This window comes from Amblyraja radiata, chromosome 1 (assembly GCF_010909765.2).
Source record: "Amblyraja radiata isolate CabotCenter1 chromosome 1, sAmbRad1.1.pri, whole genome shotgun sequence".
In the NCBI taxonomy this organism is placed as follows: Eukaryota; Metazoa; Chordata; class Chondrichthyes; order Rajiformes; family Rajidae; genus Amblyraja; species Amblyraja radiata.
The window spans coordinates 49,618,866-49,639,354 of record NC_045956.1 but is presented as its reverse complement, the minus strand read 5'-3'; the positions used below and the strand labels follow the sequence as shown (position 1 = coordinate 49,639,354).

General features: G+C 40.4%; 1 long non-coding RNA gene across 1 annotated transcript; it reads right to left on the bottom strand.

The window, feature by feature from the left end:
• Positions 1 to 4,589: 4,589 nt before the first annotated feature.
• LOC116971796 lies at positions 4,590 to 20,145 on the bottom strand. The gene is made up of 3 exons (XR_004411630.1): positions 20,010 to 20,145; positions 6,613 to 6,637; positions 4,590 to 4,604 (listed from the first exon to the last, which is right to left on the bottom strand). It is a non-coding gene; the product is annotated as an uncharacterized LOC116971796 (long non-coding RNA).
• Between the last annotated feature and the right edge of the window lie 344 nt (positions 20,146 to 20,489).

Genomic DNA, 20,489 nt, shown 5'->3' with positions numbered 1-20,489 from the left:
CGGGTGCAGCAGCATCTACGGAGCGAAGGATTCATAGAGCGAAGGAGTTGTAACGGTATCGGTTTTGGCCTTACAAATTGCAAACTGCGAATTGTCAATGGTCCCATTCCGATTTGTCTTTTTCATATTCTTTAATGACACGGACGCTGATGTATGCTCGCGTTTCAAGTTATGTTGATTTATCCCCCCCCCCCCCCCCCCCCCCCCCCCCCCCCCCACTGACAGTAATGCGAGGGTTATTGGACAGTCTCCTGGAAGACCTTTTAAAAGACAATTTACAAAAGGGCGTTCCGGCAACATAGCGCACACGGTTTGGCTCGATTGTCTATTATTGAGTAATTGCACTGAACTGTACACGGGGACGGTGCCATCTTGAAGAAGAGTTGAATGGGAACATGGTGTTAGTCTCCAAGGAAGGAGGTTGATAAACAATGAACGAACGCATGATAGAAGTTAGATGGAACTTGAATGGGAAAGACGGAGATGCCATCGTACCATATTGTATGGAACTGAAAATAAAGACAATATTTCCTTGTGCTGGTATAAATATTATTTGAAAGGGGATTGATGCAGACCATTTCAGCTAATACTGGCCCAATAATTAAAGTTAGGTCTTCAAGAAAACTATCTTTGACTCACAATGGAACCAATCTTGTTCTGAAGATTTAGACGAGGGAGTTTGTATCTCCATGTTGACTGCCTGTTAGTTGCTCTAACATAAATGTCAGTTCGCAGAGTTTTATTTCACCCGGCACTTTCGGGAGCAATTGTCATAAAACCTAAGGATTTAAAGTAATAACAATAGTGGTGTTCAGTTTTCATACAGTATCAGTATGATGGTTTTCTTAAAGAAACGTGCCTTCAACACAGATTGTCTCCTGAAGACGGATATGGAGAAGGGTTTCGGCCCGAAACGTTGCCCATTTCCTTCGCTTCATAGATGCTGCTGCACCCGCTGAGTTTCTCCAGCATTTTTGTCTACCTTCGATTTTCCAGCATCTGCAGTTCCTTCTTAAACAAGGATATGGAGTGCGTTCACCCGGGATTTGATTTAACTTAGATCAAACCAAATAGCAGTATTTAGTTAAAGATAGACGCAAAATGCCAGAGTAACTCACCGGGTCACGCAGCATCCCTGGAGGAAATGGATAGGTAACTGATTGTATGTGTGTGGGGGATGGAAGCAAGAAATACATATTTTTAAGAAACATTTTCTCTGCGTATCCAACAGAGAAAAAATGATTATAAAGTCATCAACCATGAATTGTGTTTCATCATGAACGTTTAAAAAAAAAATCTAGATAGGGAAAACTTCCACTTCAGAGGACAACACAAAGCACAAAAGCATAGAGTGTGAATTAGTTTCTCAACATCTAGCACTCTCGGTTTCCACTAATATAGATCCCCCGGCGCGATCTCTCCCCTATCTAAGGTAAAGACCGCATTGTCATCATAAAATGCAGAGATCATAAAACCACTCGCGACTTACATAAAATGCATTGAGTAGATCGATTGGCACTAATGGTGCAGTCTGCGGAAAGGGAAAAGCATCTCCTAATGGGAAGAATTAAATATAACACAGAGGTGAAACTAAGAGAAAATCCAAAGTGACGCGAGCATACAGAAAACGTGTAAAATTACCAATCACGAATCAGTCGCTCTCTGGCACCTGGCATGGATATCTGCTATTCTAGATAAATCAAACGTGACATTCGCCGTTTCAAAAGCATTAGCAAAATGTTTAATTGCGAATTAAGTATCGCGGTAGAAATAACACGCACAATGCAGTAACTATCTTAGGTGATAATGCGCTATAATGCATGCCCTGTGGAAATCCCAGAATCCCGTTTCCCTATTTAGAGTAATAGAGTCACACAGCATGGAAACAGGCCCTTCGACCCAACTTGCCCATAGCGACCAAAATGCCCCATCTACACTAGTCCCACCTGCCCGTGTTTGGCCCATATCCCTCCAAACCTTTTTTATCCACGTATCTGTCAAAATGCCCTATAAATATTGGTATTGTATTAATTATGCTTTACTCCATTTCGGACTAGGCTTTCCCTTTCGATTCGTTTCATTTCCACCTTATCAATGCTACATTGAGATGTGGAATTGTGGATGGTCATTACTAAAACTGAAGTCTGGAGAAGGGTCTCGACCCGAAACATCACCAATTCCTTCTCTCCAGAGATGCTGCGAGACTCGCTGTGGAATACTCCAGCATGTTGTGTCTATCTTCGGTGTAAAGCAGCATCTGCAGCTCCTTCTTCCACGTAACTAAAACTCCCTGCCTGAATAATTAACATCATCAGCGCCAGGTGATAGCGCTGTCTTTTAAAATGTGATATTGCTTATATCTTGCTGACATGTTTTGTTTTCTCACGTCATATATATCTAAGTAGCTTCACGGTTTGTTTCCCCTATCCCATCCCCGCTGAGTACATTTTCAAGCAAGTGCATCAAGATTGAAGTTGGGTGAATGGTCAAAAATAATGCATGTTAATTTTTGCCCTAACAGCTGGATTCTGTGCAGGACCTTGGCTTTTAGAAGAAGCCGAGAAGCGACTCGCTGGGCAAAGCCCAGGGTTTTTAAGGAGGATTGAATGTGAGATGCTGTGACCCAGAAGCGAAATAAATTGATCCAGTGGTCTAGCAGGGAATGGGAGAAGCAAGAGAGACACAAGGAACTGAAGATGCTGGAATTTTGAGTAAAACACAAAGTGCTAGAGGAATTCAGCGGGTCAGGCAGCATCCCTGGTGAACATGGATAGGTGATGTTGCGGGTTGGGACCCTTCTTCAGACTATGGACTCACACCTTCTTCCTCATACATACCCTTTTTCAATGACCCCACTGTTAAAACAATGGACCTCAGGCAAAAGATGCTGCCTGACCCTCCAAGATACTATGGCACTTTGTGTTTACTCGAAAAAGCAATAGTCTACACATGTTGCCTCATCCAATTGATTCATACACTGTAATCATTCTTGGTACTTTAGCAGACTGGATGTGTGTGTGTGACTGCGTGTGTATGGGTGTGTGTGTGTATTTATATGTGTATGTGTGTATATGCGTGTGTTGGGCAAGATGGTCAAGGGGTCGTGAAAAGTGCTCTATAAATGAGGATTTTTTTTCAATTTTACAAATATCTTTGTGGGAAACGTGTTGGCAGAGGAATGGCCCTTCCCTAAAATAATTAAAATCCAACACTCTCTTGCCCATGTCAAGAAAATGGCTTTTAAATTTTCATTTTTTATTGTTGCAATTAATTTACATAAAATGCTATTTGCATTTTTTTGAACCATGGCAACATCATAACTAAAATCTCCGCAAGATATATAACTAAATTTCAATTCCTATCATGCAACATAACTGGAGACAAAATAAATATTTTTTAAAAAAGTACTTATGGTAGTAGGGTAATAAAATGGAGAGACAAGAGTCAATAAAGTCTCTTCAAGGCGTCCTAACTTTGAAGAAGTTTTCCTCCACCCTTTGAGGGGAATTATGTGCTTCTCTCTCTTACTGCTCCCTCTCAGTGGTTTCTTCTGCTCTCCTGGTCTTCAACCTTGTGCTTACTAAGGAACACCTTTGGTCCACCTTCCCCTACCAGCCTCGGTCTCACCCGTCCCCTCTCCCTTTACACTGCTATCCCTCCTTTCCCAGTCCCTGTCTTGCAGAGTCTCAACGCACAACATTGACAATTCATTTACCCGCACATATGCTACCCATCCCTTTGAATTCCTCCAGCCGTTTCTATTTTGCTTTAGATTCCAGCATCTGCAGTCACTTGTGTCTCAAAGTCATTCTTATATTCAGCTTTCTTTTTCAGTGCTATTTTTGCTATAATGTGTGTATATGGTGTATTGATGTGTATCATATTTTCTTGCTTTACATATATTTTAGAATAAGCAATTGAAATAACTAAAATTTGAAGCAAACTGTATCCATATGACTGGTCAATGTGAAAAGTTAAAATGAGAAATGTATGTTTGTCATTAATATCATCCATGCATTCTAGCAGTAACCTAAGTTACATGGAAATAGAAGCCAAAATAGTGACCACTATTCTGAGTCTAACATTTGTTGGAGGAACTGTCTGCAATGGCAATCTTCAGCTCCCCAGTAGCAAGTCATTCCTTCAGACATTCTGTGGTGGTTTCTTCCACTGCCAAGGGGAGGTCAAGCACCAAATAGAACAACACCTCATATTCCATCTGCACAGTCTACAACCCAATGGTATAAAGTAGAATTTTCCAATTTAAAGTTAACCACACTTGTTCCTTTCTCTCTCCTTCTTATCCACTCAGGTTCTTCACCCTCTTTTCGCCAATCATCCCCTTTACCGAGTTTCATTCTCTTCTCAACTGATTCCATTTGTCTCTCACCCACATATTTAACCTACTGGATCCCTCATTCCAATGTCTGTGCCGCACATGATGCCAAGACCAACTCTTATCTGACTGCACATAATCCATATCCCTCCATTCCCTACATATCCACATGCTTATCCAAAAGTCACTTATATGTCATTATTGTTTCTGTCCATCTCACCCCACTCTGCAGCATGTTCCAAGCACTCACAACCCTCTGTGGAAAAAACTTACCCCATACATCGGCTTTAAATTGAGCCCTTAAAGGTTCTGACCATATCCATGCCACTGATAATTGTAAGTACCTCTATCAGGTCTCCCCACAACCTCCAGTGTTCCAGTGAAAAAATGCAAGCCTGTCCAATCTTTCCCTGTAGCTAATATCCCCTAATCCAGGCATCTTGGAGCATCTTGAGAAAGGTAGGAAAGGTGAAGAGTCAAATAGATTTAGAGAGAAAATGCAGGTGACGTATTTGCTGTTGACATAATGAGCAGATAATCTATTTTAGCAATATGTTATAATGGGCCATGAGAAGCCAGCTATCTTGTCAAAATCAACATTAACTTATACCGCCCAGCTCCACTGAGTACCTCAGGGAACAGTCCCAGAGATAAAGAGGTTGATAAGCAGGCAATGAAAAGTTTAAAGGATGTCAAGCTAAACTTGAAGAACCATCAAAGAAGTAGCTTCAAGGAAGAAGACAAGCAAGAGTAGGCAAATGGAACATGCAGCCTAATACATAGTTAGAGGATTAGGTAATTGGGTCTGACCAGTATGGGGTTAAATTTTCAAAGGTAAATTAAATAACAACCTTCTAATCCTTTTTACGGTCATTGGCCTACCTATGCAATTAAGATGAAGAAAATGATTATTAAGAACTGTCAAGCAATTTCTGACAAATAATGACTGGTCAGAGTGGATTATATGTTCTAATAACTTATCATAAATTCAGTAGGAAGTACAAAAATCAAAATAAAATAAAATCAGTGATAGACCAAAGAAATCAGTTCATGCTTAAAAAATATTTCAGTAATTCTTAAAATGGAGAACAATTGCTTGCACTGTAATCCAATATAATTAGAAGGTTCATAATGCAAAATTTTCAAGATGCAATTACCTAGAAAAATATAGTAATCAATATCCCTGGAGAATCCTGTATTCACGTCTGACTAAACAAACCAAGCAAAGTCATGTTCATGTCAAATACTGCTCAAAATTAATTCAGTATCTACAACAATGCAAAAAAAAGTATCTGAAATTAGGCAGAACAATGCTATTCTCTTCTTTTGACAGTTATTTTAATGGAAAATAATATTTATGATTATCCAATCAAACAATGAAAATTCCTGCATTAGGTTTATCGTACCGCTATTTTATTAAGGAATTTCAATCCTAACACAATCCTATATTTAATATATAACATCTATTAATGCAAAATGCTGGAGTAACTCAGTGGGACAGGCAGCATCTCTGGAGAGAACGAATGGGTGACTTTTTGGGTTGAGATCCTTCTTCAGATTGAAGACAGAGTCTGAAGAAGGGTCTCAACCCAAAACGCACAAATTCCTTCTCTCCAGAGATCCTGCCTGTCTGGCTGAGTTATTCCAGCATTTTGTGTCTATCTTCGGTGTAAACCAGCATCTGCTGTTCACTTCCTACACATCTACGAGTGCAAACCATGTTCTGTTATCATTGTGCCATTGAATAATGAGTAAAACAATGGATTCCATTATAGAATTTCCCAACAGTAGGCTGTAATATAAGATTAGATGTTGAATGAGATTTGTTCAACAATAATTCTCAGGCACCATATTCTAAGATGAGAACATGTTTCTTTGGGTTGAGGTTTATAGTTGACTTACTCAATGTGCATATGGTTACTTAGCACTAGTGAGCATCATGCCAACAGCACAAATCTTCCATTTCTTTGCATGTTCCCTTTAGTAGTGTACCATATTTATTTGAGTTAAAAGCATATTATATGTACCACATGGGCAGTGGAATCGGGTCATAGAGTGATACAGTGTGGAAACAAGTCCTTCGGCCCAACTTGCTCACAACATCCAACATGTCCCAGCCACTCTAGACCCACCTGCCCGCGTTTAGTCCATATCCCTCCAAACCTGCCCTGTTCATGTACCTGTCTAACTGTTTCTTAAATGTTGGGATAGTCCCATTCTCAATTACTTCCTCTGGCAGCTTGTTTCATAACACCCACCACCCTTGGTGTGAAAACGTTACCCCTCAGATTCCTATTAAATCTTTTCCCATTCACCTTAAACCTATGTCCTCTGGTCCTCCATTCACCTGCTCTGGGCAAGAGATTCCGTGCATCTACCTGATCTTTTCCTCTCATGGTTTTATACAACTCAATAAGATCACCCCTCATCCTCCTGCACTCCAGGGAATAGAGTCGCAGCCTAGTCAACCTCTCCATATAGCTCACACCCTCTAGCCCTGGCAACATCCTTGTAAATCTTCTCTGTACCCATTCCAATTTGACAACATATTTTCTATAACATGATGCCCACAACTGAACACAATACTCTAAATGGGGCCTCACCAACATCTTATACAACTGCAACGTGATCTCCGAGTCTCCCAATAGTGAAATGATTAACACTCTGGGAGTTTCAAAATAACATGGAAAAGAGGTATATTTGATTTATTTTATATGCATGATCATTGTAACACCATTAACCTTTTAAGAAATGATTTCTTCTTTCATTATTGTGTTAAGATATGTCTAATGTATGTTAAAATATCCAACTTGCATATCTGCATCTAAATATATAAATTTAGCAAATCTCCATTCACTATGGCAATATTTTTGGGGAGTGGAACAGGTGTTATTATCATACTATTGAATATACCTCTTATAAACTAACAAGATAATTCTGATCTGTTTATCTCATCGCAGACCTTGCATTTAAAAAAAATATTTCTGTCGCGGTAACACTATGTTCTTCACTGCTTATTTTTTGTTTGCAGTACCTGATGTACTCATGTGTGGTATGAGTTACATGGATAGCATGCAAAAACAACATGTTTTCACAGTATCTCAGTACACAAGACAATAATAAACCAATACCAATGTATATGTCCCACTTTTACCATTCAATGAGATGGAAACTCAGGTCCATTTTAAATTAAAAACTGATCCTGTGGTTCTCAGATGAGAGCCATCCACAGGACCAAGTTGGGGATCTAACCATTATGTAATGTCTCTAGGTCCTGTTCTTCAAAGAAACCAGCATGTAGACAGGAGTTGGATGATCTCCAATGCAGGAAGACTGGACAGGATCATTAATATGACAGGGAAGTACGATTATGCCAGATACTCCTAAGTGTTTCTATGTGTGTAGGCAGGAACTACAGATGCTGGTTTAAACCAAAGATAGACACAAAATTCTGGAGTAACACAGTTTGACAGGCAGCAGAAGAAGGGTCTCGACGTGAAAAGTCACCAGCGACGCTGCCTGTCCTGCTGAGTTACTCCAGCATTTTGTGTCTTAAAGCGCTTCTATACATCTTTTAAATACCACAGAGCAAAGAAGGGCGTGCTTCACTCTACAAGTAGATGAAAAACTGTTCTAAGTGAAGAGAAAGAAGCTGCCAAGAGATGGCTGGGGAAATGATTAGTAGGTGTGGGGGAATCTGGAAAATAAGAGTAGGAAATATTTCAATGGCTTTGCTAGTTTAATTCAAGTCCTTCTGTATCGTATCTGTGTTATTACTCTTCACCCTGCACCATCACTCTCAATGGTTTAATGTACCACAACTAGATATTCACCTGCCACTTCCACTTTTCACAGCTGTGAATAAAGTGAATGTAAGAATTGGCAGATGTTGGTTTACAATGAATAACGTCAGCTTCATCTGACCTGTGTGTCCTGCACCTCTCCTTAAACCTCCAGTGTTCTCAGTACAGCCATGTTTTACAGATGCATAGCAACACTGCCTCATCTACCCCATTCGTACTTTGAATGGAAAAGAGGCACATATCCTTTGTGGTCATTCATAACACAGAACGAGAGAGAGAGGACTGTGGAGATCCAACAGAGTTATGGAAGTGGTCCTAATGAACGAAGCATTGGAAAGAAGAGATTCCCCTCATACCCTAAGCATCGGTAAAAGCAAAATTATAAGATCCTCTGAACTGAGACATAATTAAATCTACTCTCCTTTATTATCTGTCAGTAAGACTCAATTATGTGAGCAAGTATGACCAAGTGCTTCAGTGCATATTAAGTATCATTCAAGTACAATCAGTGTTTGTGACTGATGAAAAGACAAAGTTCAATGATGGTTGATAGCAAAGGAGCTGTAAAAAGGATGCAAAGAATCTGCAAAATAGAATCCAGTCAGGTTAGATGGGTGAGTGCGAAGATGATAAATGGAGTGTGAAAATAGAAAATCATGTACTTTGATAGGAAGGATAGAGGAACAATGTATTTGGAATGGTGGGAAACAAGCTATCATACAACACATGAAATGCAGTTTTGGAAGACAATCAGAATGTCAGCTTTTATTGCAAAGAGTTTGGAATACAAGATTAAGGAAGTCCTTAAATTAAGGAAGTCCTTTGTGGTTACACGAGGAGCATTCTGTGCAACTTCGGTTCTCCTACCTAAGGAAGGATACACTTGTTTTTACCATAATCCAGTACGGATACATTCAATGAATTTCTGGGGAAGAGAATATTGTGGTTATAATTTCTTCAGGTGAGTTCAGAAAATAAAGCAAGCATTGATCTTCCATTACACATAACATACACGATTCTAGAAGTGATTGAGAGAGTTGATGGTGACAGCTTGTTTTCCCTCATGAGTAATCTTGAAATAAGGAGATAGACAGGATGATGGGTCAGTCTATTGTCTAAGAAGTGTATTGCAAACCTTTTGATTCTTCCATTCCATTGGGGTATTCTTCATGGACATCTATCTAATGTCAAATACAACTTCCAATAGTTACAAGGTGGTGCCACCCTTGCAAATTTGAGCAAAACTGCCAAATTGTGCTACATATCTCACAGGGTTCACCAGAAGCTGGTTTTAAAATACTCAGATGATAACCAGATAGAGAACAACAAACTGAGAACCAAGTTGGTTTGAAAATACCAACATTAGAACTGAGTTTACATTGTACTGTGAAAACTTAATTGTTATGGGAATTTACACCCTTCCATTTAAAACTATAAGTTAACATGACACAATACAATGGAAATATATTACAGGGTAATCATTCTAGTCATATACGAAATCTTTCTATAAGATTTGATTGATCCAGACCTCTGGTTGCAATGGCTCTGGCCTGAGGTGACTGCATTTAGAGGACAATTTCACAGCAGAGAATGCAACCACTGTTGCAACCATTGCTGAAAGAGGGTTAGCCACAAGCATATCCACTGTTGGCAATAGCTATTCAATTACTTTATGAAACAGTATCATACTTATTAATATAGTGTGATCAATGTACTTTTCCATACATTAAAATTCTTGGCCAGTAAGAACACTCCTAGAGAATTTAAAATTCTGTTAATTTTTTATCATTTACACATATGATATCTCCAGGCTGTCCAGGATATTCTATATAGGATGGATTACCAAAGACTATTAAAGATCTTACACTAATTTTGTAAGAATGGGAGATGACATTTGGCCCCCAATTGAGATAACAATCATAACGTTGAGGTTTACTAATCATAGTAGAATAATTAGTTTTAATGTCTACCGTTTGGAAATGATCAGATTAGGTAATGTGATGGCAATTTTTAAATGTCTTCTCACTTCATGTGTGCTGAATGGTTCTTTTCCCAGTTGATATTCTTTGCCAAAATGGGGTTGAACAGTTTTACCCTTGTTTGCACCTCTGGGTGTAATTCCACCGCATCCCGAGTCTGGCAAATGGCCAATGTACAAGGTGGAGATATTTTAACTGATGAATTAGAACATTTATCCTAATGCTGACCTTAAACATGGTATAGTCATGCTAGATCTTGGAAGTTTTATTGGGCACTCATTCAGGACCAAAGGTTCTATTTTCAGACAACTTAGACATCCAACAACAAATGGCAATCTAAGTGCAACATTTATATATTAAGCTTATGATCATAGCTCGAAAGAGTTATGGCATCCAACGTAACCCGAGTGTCGTAACTTAGCATGCAGCACATGATACCACAAGATCCATGTGCAAAGTAAGTTATTGAGTAATAACTTTGCCCATTATGGAGATAGCACTGCAAAATTGACTTAGATAGATTATATGCTTTACACAATTTTTCAGACAAGTAAATCACAAAATCTGTGGTAATTACAGCATTTTTTACAACCATAAACTGGGTGCACATTGGAAAAAGTGTTTCTTGGTCAATTTACATCCATGGCCATTGCGTTTGAACCAATGCCATTGATCTCATTCAATTTGCCAGATTTTACCCTCTGAGTTGCCGGGATAGAAGTACATGGTCTCACCTTACTTCAACGCTAAATTATGACTGATGTCAAATTACTATGACTGACGGCAAATGCAAAACTGGTATTTCTCAAATTGGACTGTTGGTTTGTTAATTAACAGTAAAACAAGGCCAAAATGGTATACTTAAATTAAATTTGTAACTAGTTTTGATCAAACACTAACTTATTATTGTAGTACACTTCTGGAGATCCAATTTAACAGCCCAATATGTAAAGGGGTGACTTTACTGTGCCACCTTGAGTGTTGCAATCTCGGGTAAGTATCTGAGACAGATCTTTGTCATGGTGGGTAACCATTTATCTTATGACAAATGGGGCCCGTCACTGTTGTTGGATCCAATGCAGCTTTCTTCTACCCATGGGTACCAGGTGCTGCTTGTGGGCAGTATGCAAGCAAATTAATTTTCCATCCCATTACAACTGAGCAAGGTGACTGCTTGATGTCAGCCTACTGTCCAGCTGAATTCAAAATCAGGCCTAATATTACTACTGACGTGAGTAATGTATATGAGTTTTGTTAAAACAATAATAGAACCAGCAACCAATGTTTGCAGCAATTATATCTGGTAATTTTATTATATTTGGTCAAGTTACTGCCTTTCTTCCCATAGAATACGTCTGAATTTTTCTACTGAGCCTCCTCTGTAGACTTTATTGGAACTCTTGAAACCATTGATTCTCTGCAGCTACTTAATTGTATTTATTTATCTAGTCAGTCACTTCTTTAAAGCAATTTCCTTTAACAAATCGTTGTCAATGTTCTTGATTAACAAATGCATTTTTAAAGCGTCTAAACAAAATCTTTAATTATGGATCTGATGAATTTGCCTGCAACTGACATGAGACTAACTGGTCTGTAGTTACTTGATTTATTCTTCTTCCCATTCCTTTAATGTAGAGCTTTGACGTGAAATCATTGATAGCATAATTTCAATTATATTTCTCTTTTACTGACCATATTTTAGAAGAATGTCAAATGTACTGTTGCAGCTTTTATTAGCACACATGATATTGTAGGAGCAACCAATTGGGTACACTAAGAGAGTCAACTATTTATACGTGATAGAGGATGAAGATTGATTAAAGATCTTCCATGAGATAGCCTGGTGTTTATTAACACAGTCCTGGCATTGCATCAAGATTTTCCCAATATTGATGTACTCACTACTTCTTTCCAAATTATAAGGGATTAATAAAAACAGCAGATTACATAATACATTCAGTCCAAGCTGGTGTACATTGGCTTGTGACTGCATATTTCTGATCCATTGCCAAGGACAATGACACCTCCAAGACAAATCCTCCCAGTGATCTGGTGAGTCATTAGAATTTAGTCAGCCAGATGGATATATGTAGAAACAAGGAACTGCATGCAGATGCCTGTTTACAAAATAAAGACACAAAGAGCTGGAGTAACTCAGTGGTCAGACAGTATCTCTGGAGAAAATAAATACGTGACATTTCGGGACAGGACCCTTCTTCAGATAAATAGAAAGACAGAAGAAGAAAGTTGACAGGAGCGGTGTAGATAGATCAGCAAGACACAAGAATCTGCAGGTGGAATCTTGAGCAAAAACCACAAAGCGATGGAGGGACTCGATGGGTGAGGCAGCATCTCTGGAGGACATGGATATATGATGTTTTGGGTCAGGATCCTTCTTCAGTAGATCAGCTGATAAGTAGGGAAAATGTAAACATTGTGAGGGATACGTTGATGACAGAAACCTCTTTATTATTGGCAGCTTTATTATTGGCACGTGTACCAAGGTACAGAGTAAAGCATTGTTTTGCATGCTATTCAATCAACAGAGAAAATACTATACTTACATACAATCAAGTCAAACTCAAGTACAATGGGTTGAGCAAAGCAGAAGATACAGAGTGCAGAATATCATTCTCAGCATTGTAGTACCTCTGGTTCCTTTGACTAAGTCCAATGTCTGCAATGCGGTAGAGGTGAATCATACAGTACCTACTCTCCGACAGATCCTTCATAAGCCACTAGCTTATGGAAGGACCATTCCATAACAACTTGATAACAGAGGGGAAAAAGCTGGTCCCGAGTCTGGTCAGAGATTTTCAATTCTGAAGGGAAATCCACATTCAAGCAGAATTTTAAACAAGACCCTACCATCCACTGCTATTGACACAAAAAAACACAGTAGATGGGGATCTATTTTTGATGGGAGGGATAAAGCATCTCTGAAGTGGTGATGATTTAAGGGCCTCCCTCATCTTTGGTGGCAAGTTGTATTAGCAAAGTCACCTTCCTCCACTTATTACTTGTATTTATTGGTGTCACTTTCAGGAAGATTGATGTTTTGTTGATGAAGTCATCCTGAATTCCCAGAGTCCTGCAAAATAATTGTAAATCACAAGCGTGTGAGGCCACGGAGGTTAGCTTTTAGTAAGGCTGGAAGAGTTCAACAAATCTACTGCACATCATTTTATAAACTTCAATGTCGACAATGTCGAGGCCCAAAGCTTACCGCTTTGTTTTGGTAGCTAAAACACTTTAAACTGGGAATTAATTTCATGACCCTCCTCTGCATTATTTTCAAAGTGCAATTATCATTTACTATATTTTTTTAAGCCATGGTCATAGAGTCATACTGCTCGGAAGAAGGCCTTTCGGCCCAACTTGCCCATGCCAACTGAGTTGCCTAACAGCTAGTCCCACTTGCCTGTGCCTAGCCTATATCCCTCCAAACCTTTCCTATCCATGTACCTACCCAAGTGTCTTATAAATGTAAATGTACCCACCTCTACCAGTTACTTTGGCAGTTTGTTTCATAGCCCTCGGATTATCTTTGATCGGACTTTATTGACTTTATCTTGCACTATACGTTATTCACATAATTCCCTTTACCATGTATCTGTATATGTACACTGTGACTGGCTCGATTGTAATCATGTATTGTCTTTCCGCTGACTGGTTTGCATGCAACAAAAGCATTTCACTGTACCTCGGTACACATGACAATAAATTAAACTCAACTCAACTTAAATGCACCACTGTCTGTGTGTGGAAAAAGTAGCCTGTCAAGTCCCTTTTAAATCTTTCCCCTCTCACTTTTAATCTTCTGTACATCCTCTAGTTTTAGACTTCCCGACTCTGGGGGAATAAATGTAGCTATTCAACTTATCTATGTCCCTCGTGATTGTATAAACCTCCATGAGGTCACTCCTCAGCATCCGGCACTCCAGGGAAACATTTCCTAGCCTGCCCAGCCTCTCGTCATAACTGAAACCTTCCAGACCCAGTAACATCCTCATAAAAAAATTGTTGCACCTATTTTTCGTTTAATGACATTATGTCCATTGCTGGGCAACCAGAATTATACGCAATACTCCAAAATGTGCCTTGTACAGCTGTAACATGACATCCCAACATCTGGAGTATTGTGAGCCGTTTTGTGCCCCAAATCTGAGGAGGGGTGTGCTGGTGTTAAAGAGAGTCCAGAGGAGGTTTATAAGAATGATCCTTGGGATGATTGGGTTAATATATGAGAAGCATTTAAAGGCTCTGGACATGTACTCGCTGGAGTTTAGAAGGATGAGGGGGTATCTCATTACAACCTACCGGATAACAAGCCTGGATATAGTGGAAATGGAGAGTATAGTTTACTTTAGAGATACAGCAGAGTCTGCACCGACCAGTTTTCACCTGTATACTAGTGCTATCCTAGACTAGGGACCATTTTTACAGAACCTACAAACGTGCATGTCTTTGGAAAGTAGGAGGAAACCGGATCACTCAGAGGAAATCCCCACGGTCACAAACTTCGTACAGATGGCATCCATAGTCAGGATCGAACCTGGGTCTCTGTTGCTGTAAGGCAGCAACTCTACCGCTGTGCCACTGTGCCGCACTTCATAGTTTCTATTTTGTGTTGATGTCTTCTGCTTAAGCCAACAAGTTTTAGCATTCTCAGTGTGTCCTGTTCATCAAACCTTTCATATTTTTAAAGACTTCCATTAGTTCACTCCTTGTCGTTTTCCTATCAAGGGAGAAGAGTCTCTTTGAACGTCTGGGTGGACAATTTCCAGCAGATTTTCACAGTAATTTCTTCACAATATATGATCATTGATAAGGCTTAACTCTCTTTTTCATGGTCACGCCCCTTAGAATAATGAACATAGAACAGTGCAGCATAGCAGCGGGCCCTTCAGCCCACGATAACCAAACTTAATGCCAAAATAAACTAATCTCATCTGGCTGCCTATGATGCATATCCTTCAATATTCCCATGGGCGTTATGATCAACTGTGCCTAAAGTCCCTTATGGATCCCTCAAGTATCTTTCCAATTGTTAATGTCAAGCGAATGGACTTCTAGTTAACCAGATTGATCTTATCTATCCTTTTAAAGATTGGAAGTACATTAGGCTCCTTCCAGTCTCGGGGACTGGTTTCAGCATCCAACAGGCTGTTAGCAATGTGGCACTGCACCTGCCCTACCTCCTCATCACAGATAGATATCGTTGGAACCAGCTACCCTATCGATCTTGAGGTTCTCATTTCCATTGCATGAAATGGTCTAGAGTTTAGTCCAATTTGACCTTTGAAGTCATCTAAAGTCAAGCAAACTAGCTCAAAATCTTTACTGCTCCAGTAGACCAGGTGCACGGGAGACCGGACCTTGGACTGTGGAAATGGTGACAAAACATGTGGTACCCGCATGTGCAAATATGCAAAAATAATTTCACTGTGCTGTTGCACATGTAACAAATAAAGCATCTTTGAATCATTGAACCTGATGGAATTATCACTTTTGAGTGATGTTTTCCAACATGGGCCTTTGAGGGGACTATTTGAACGATGCATTGTTTTTGATGAAATAACTCCATATGACTCCAAAAGTTTGCATTATTTTAAATCAAGTTTCTGAGAGAAGTTATGAAGAACCAAAGTGGTCATTAAATTAATTTGTTTCATATAATACCAGAACAATCAAAAGCTGGACTGGACATCAGCAATAACAATGCTTATTTGTGTGATAGACCCTATTTCCACTCTTAATCAATCTGCCACATGTTTTGAAATTTTGTCCACCATGGTAAAATCTTACATTCAGCAATATGCAAATAACATGACAGAAACCTGGGCAGAAAAAAAACCGCTTCAGATAGCTGCCATAAATTTCAGCAAAATTTGCCCTTTTACAGCTAAATCGAATCCATTTTTAAGCTGTACCTATGATAATTTCCCCAAAAGCATTCTTCTTCTTACTGCTCATTGTCTGCCTCTGCCTCTTTATAAAAATAGATTAGGATCTATTGTTACATTTAAGATTCTACATAATTGACTTCTAGCAGGTCCATGGAATGTCCGGCCAGCTTTCAAGTTTCCCTTGGCTCAATGTTATAATGAAAACATGCCATTATTATGCCATAAAGCAATATCGGTGCCAGCAGGTTTTTTGTATTAATTAACTACAAAATGCACTTAAAACCCACTGTTGCATAAAATGGATGAGCCTTGCCTGCCCCTTCCATTCATTCTGCAGAATATTTAGTCTGCTGTTTATACGTATCAGTACAAGTTCAATATACCTTTATTCCAAGCTGGCCAAATGCATTTTAATAAGAGGCAACTTGATTTATTCGTTTCAACAAGGCATACCACAGCCTCTGCTTCCTCAGGAGACTGAGGAAATTCAGCATTTCTCCAATGACTCTTAACATCTTCTACAGACGACCATAGAAATCATATTGTTGGGTTACATCACAGCTTGGTTTGGGATGCAACCTGACTATGCCCTAGACTGCAAGATATTGCAGAAAGTTGTGGATGTAGCTCAGTCCATCACACAGATTAGACTCCTCACCATTGACTCCAGCTGCACCATTGACTCCATCTATCAAAGATTATGTCCACCCCAGTCATTCTTTATTCTCCCTGTTCCGCCAGGCAGAAGGTACAGAAGCTTGAAGCGTGCACCACCAGACTCGGAACGGCTTCTCTCCCTCTGTCTCCCTAGGGTACAACCCGATTCACATCTACCCTATTGTGGACATTGAACTTTGTCGCTGGAACTAGTGCTCTACAATTCTGGGAGCTATCTTCTGTGCCCTTTATCTTTCACTTTGCTTACCTATTGTACGTGAGTTTGGCTTAATTGTATTAATGTATAATATTATCTGATTTGATTGTACAGCATATAAAACAAAGCCATTGCGACAATATTAAAACTAAACCTAAATCTAAGGGAAGAATGTAGTAGAAAATATTGATTATCAGATTACATGTGGAAGTGAGAATTAAGGTTTGCAATAGTTGCTTGTGGTTCAGAGGTGGCTTATTTTTTTCCATTTATTATTGCTTCCTTCTCATCTAAAGTTGCATTTTCAGGAAATCTGTTACTGGGATATAGATCCACAAGTTCCAGAACCCCAAAGTGGTTAGCGTTTCTGAATGAGCAAAATACTGGATCACGATAAGGACATAGAAACATAGAATCATAGAAAATAGGTGCAGGAGTAGGCCATTCGGCCCTTCGAGCCTGCACCGTCATTCAATATGATCATGGCTGATCATCCAACTCAGTAACCTGTACCTGCCTTCTCTCCATACCTCCTGATCCCTTTAGCCACAAGGGCCACACCTAACTCCCTCTTAACTATAGCCAATGAACTGGCCTCAACTGCCTTCTGTGGCAGAGAATTCCACAGATTCACTACTCTCAGTGTGAAAAATGTTTTTCTCATCTCGGTCCTAAAAGATTTCCCCCTTATCCTAAAACTGTGACCCCTTGTCTGGACTTCCCCAACATCGGGAACAATCTTCCTGCATCTAGCCTGTCCAACCCCTTAATTCATTCATCTTAGAAGATGCCTTTACTGAGCATTGTGCTGCTGTTATCCAATAAGTATGTTTTCTCAAGTAATTGGGAAAATAGACTACTTTATCTTAGTTTTAATCCTGGGTTCCTGAGTGAAACTGTTAAATTCAAGCTGATCATGTCAGCCATGACTCAGTTAATTGCTCTCTTAGTCATGAGTAAGTAGGTTGTGAGTTCCATTCTGACTCCAGAGACTTGAGTGGCAAATGTCGATCTACTGTAATGCTGATCTGATGAAGTTGCTACCTATCTCAGTGTCTTCCATATTAACTCCTTAAGAAATTGGAAAGAGACAGTCATTTAATCAATTAATAAAGATACTTTATTAATAAAAAATTTTACAGTGCAAGTCGGCATTGTTACCGTGGCATTCTGCCAGTCAGAATGCCCCTAGAACTTTATATGCTCATTATTGCAGCCTAGGCTGCAGTTAATCACAGGATACAGTCCTTAAAGGGATAACAGTACTATAGCCGCTAGCATGGTTCACAGAGTAATGCTCCATATGGCACATCGGTTGTATCCTTTTTTAATCATGAAAGACAAAAAGGGGGATAAAAAGCAATATCCAAAATAATTTTACACTTTATTGCACTTCTAACTCGAGCAGCCAATTTGATGTTCACAGTCGAATGTTGTCAGTATTAGTTTGATGATTCAAAAGTCACTGGAGTCTTGTCTCTTGCGTTGGGGCATTGCAGAGGGTTCGCCTGCTGAGTTAGGAACCTGACTGGGATGGTTTATCCTTCCTCATCGGTGCTTGGTCATCTTCACCGTGTTCTCTGCTTTTCCATCTGTCTGTCACTCTGACCAAATGTTAGCCGAGGGTCAGGAGGGACTTGGTGACAGTGAAAGATTGGCGTATTTCTGGAGATTTACAGGTCACGTGTGTCTGAACATAGTCCCTGATCTCCTGCGGTTGGTAATGTCTTCGCACACTTTGTGGAGGCCATCATTCACTCCCAAGTTTGAGGAGTGACCAGGTCTGACCATTTCATTCCGTTGAGCATTTGAGCAATTACACTTTCATCTCTATAAGTCAGGTCATGTTGAATGATCAGTTAATGTCTCAATTTCATCTGAAAACAGATTTGACCTGTCTGGTTCATTCATTTCAGGTGTTGTTGCATATGTGATGGTCTACACAGTCTCCTGCATCAAAAGCTGAGGTATCAGAAGACTCATTAAGTCATAGAGCTTGGAAACAGGCCCTTTGGCATAACTTGCCCAGGCCAATCAACATGTCCCATTTACACTAGTCCCATCGGCCTGCATTTTGGCCCATATCCCCTAAACCTGTCCTATCCATGTACCTGTCCAAATGTGTATTAAATGTTGTAATAACACATGCCTCAACTACCTCCTCCAGCAGCTTGTTACATATACATACCACCCTTTGTGTAAAAATGTTGCCCCTCAGATTCCTATCGTAGGGGGCGCTGCTCTGGCAGCAGCCATGTCATGCAGCTCGTCAGTTTTTCAACTTTTTTTTAGTATGTTTTAAAGTCTGTATTTAATGTTTCTTTGTGTGTTTTGTGTGGGGGGTGGTGTGGGGGGGTAAGGGGGAAACCGCTTCGGTCGCCTCCTCCATGGAGAGGCGAGTTTTTCCAGGTCGCCTCCCCCGTGGCCTAACATCAAGGATCGACGCGGCCTTTCCCGGAAACGCGCCCGGGGCTTCAGCGGCGGGCGCAGCGTAGACTCTCGGCGTGGAGCGGGTGAGCCTTCGCTGGAGGGGAGCGCTCCGTTTCGCTGGCCCGGGGCAGCCGGCAGCCTGAAGTCACGGCCTGAAGTCGCGGTCAGCAGAGCTCCAGCTGGTGCGGCGTCTACAGCCCGGGATCTCACGTTGGGGACCCGGGGGAAGAAGAAGCCGTCACTGCTGGCCCGCGGCCAACTTCTACCGCGGGTCCGGCATGAACTTACCATCACCCCTGGAGGGGAGCTTCGACCGCCGGCCCTGCAGTCTACGGTGCTTCTGGCTGCGGCGGGGACTTTAAATCTTGACCGCCGGCCTGCGGCCTACAACAACTTAAAGCCGCGGTCTCCGGTGAGGAAGAGCCGATCCTGGACTGAGTCTGGACTCTGGTCCTGACCAGGGGGGGAAATGGAGGAGGACTGCCCAAATTTTGTGCCTTCCACCACAGTGATGAATGCTGTGGTGGATGTTTGTGTTACAGTTTTATTGTGGTTGTGTGTTCCTTATTATTGTATCGCTGCAGACAACCCAAATTTCCACCAGCCTGGCTGTGTGGCAATAAATTATATCTAATAAATTATATCTAATCTAATCTAATCTAATCTAATCTATTTAACCTTTCCACTCTCACCTTAAACCTATGTTCCCTGGCTCTTGATTCCCCTATTCTTGGTTAAAAGACTCTCTGCATTTGCACTATCTTTCCTCTCATGGTCTTATACACCTCTATGAGATCACCCTTATCCTCCTGCGCTCTAAGGAATAAAGTCCCAGCCTGCACAACTCGAGGCCCTATTAGCTGAGGGCCTCGAGCCCTGGCAACATCCTCATAAAACTTCTCTGCACCCTTTCCAGCTTAATAATATATTTCCTATGACAGTGTGACAAAAACTGAATGTAATACTCTAAAAGTGGAGTCACCAATGTCTTGTACAACTGTAACATGCCCTCCCAACATCTATACTCATACCTCTGACTGATGAAGGCCAATGTGCTGAAAGCTGAATATGCAGAATATGTTCATTATCTCAAGGTCCTTATTCTAGTGTTTTAGTTTTAGAGATACAGCATGGAAGCAGGCCCTTCAGTCCACCGAG